Raw genomic sequence first — 1,077 nt, 5'->3', positions numbered from 1 at the left:
CACTCTGCTGGGCATGACCGCCGGAGCTGGAGCTGGAGCCTGCAGCTGGGGATGGGCTTGTGGGCTCTGCAGGGGAGGCGAGGGATGAGGAGCTGCAGGCTCTGGCTCCAGCTCCAGCTCTGGCGGCCATGCCTAGCAGAGTGTGGCTGGTGGTGGTAGCTCCTCATCCCCCCCTCCCCTACAAAGCCTGCAAGCCCAGCAGAGCCCGCGCTTGCAGCCATGTCTCGGGGTGCAGGGAATACATGGGTGCGGGGAATACATGGAGTATTTTACGAAAACACAATTTTCCGTGGGTTATACATGAGTGCAGGTTATTCATGGGTGTGGGCTATATGCGCGAAAATACAGTAATTGCCCTGGCCCCAGAAGCTCCTGAGGGCAAGTAGCCCTGAGCTGCTGGTCAGGGCAGGTTTTTATACTACTGGGGCCAGCACAGGTACTGGCCCTGGGCTGTAGCTCCCCCTGGCTGCAGATCCAGGAGGAGCCAGGCAGGGTTATTTTGCCCCAAGTGGCACAATTTGGTCCACCACAAAGTGCATATCCAGCCACATGCACTGAGGCAAAAAGCCCTGCCTCAGTTTTGCATTGCTTCTATTTGAGCTGCTGCAAGTGCACATGCTTGCATGCTTGCATGTGTGCCCTATGTCTTTTGTGATTCAGTATACTAAACAAATGAAACTACAGGGGCTCAACTATACCCTATAAAAAAGTCAAAGCACTTCTTAAACCTAGTGGCTCACTTTCTGTAGCCACTGACACAACTAAGAGTGATGTCATTGACATCACATTTGGATGCTTATGACTTCCCAGTCTGAATATCTAGGCTCTCATGAATGACCAGCTTGGTCCACTGCGGAGAACATTTACTGCAAACCCAGAACAAGGCTCAGATTCATATTTCTGGCAATGCCTTCACTGGTCTACTACCCTATCTTTTGCCTCTGAAGAATCCCACAGAAATCACTGCACTTTAATATTTGTTAATATTGTAACTTTTTGAAAAAATTGACTGCTGTTAGAAATTTCAAGACAACAATTCTTTTTTTTTAACTGAGACCACTAGGCAGAATTTTCATA

The 1,077-nt window shown here is 49.4% G+C and overlaps 1 protein-coding gene across 1 annotated transcript in view; it reads left to right on the top strand.

Moving 5' to 3' along the window:
* Nucleotides 1-1,077, top strand: part of CLSTN2 (calsyntenin 2) — a 715,806-nt gene that overhangs the window by 704,662 nt on the left and 10,067 nt on the right. The gene's annotated exons all lie outside the window — the stretch shown is intronic.

The sequence above is a fragment of the Gavialis gangeticus genome, unplaced genomic scaffold (genome assembly GCF_001723915.1).
Source record: "Gavialis gangeticus isolate Ggan-Ray unplaced genomic scaffold, GavGan_comp1, whole genome shotgun sequence".
Taxonomy (NCBI): Eukaryota; Metazoa; Chordata; order Crocodylia; family Gavialidae; genus Gavialis; species Gavialis gangeticus.
Note: the sequence above shows the minus strand (reverse complement) of the source record. Positions and strands in the feature narration are given on the sequence as shown.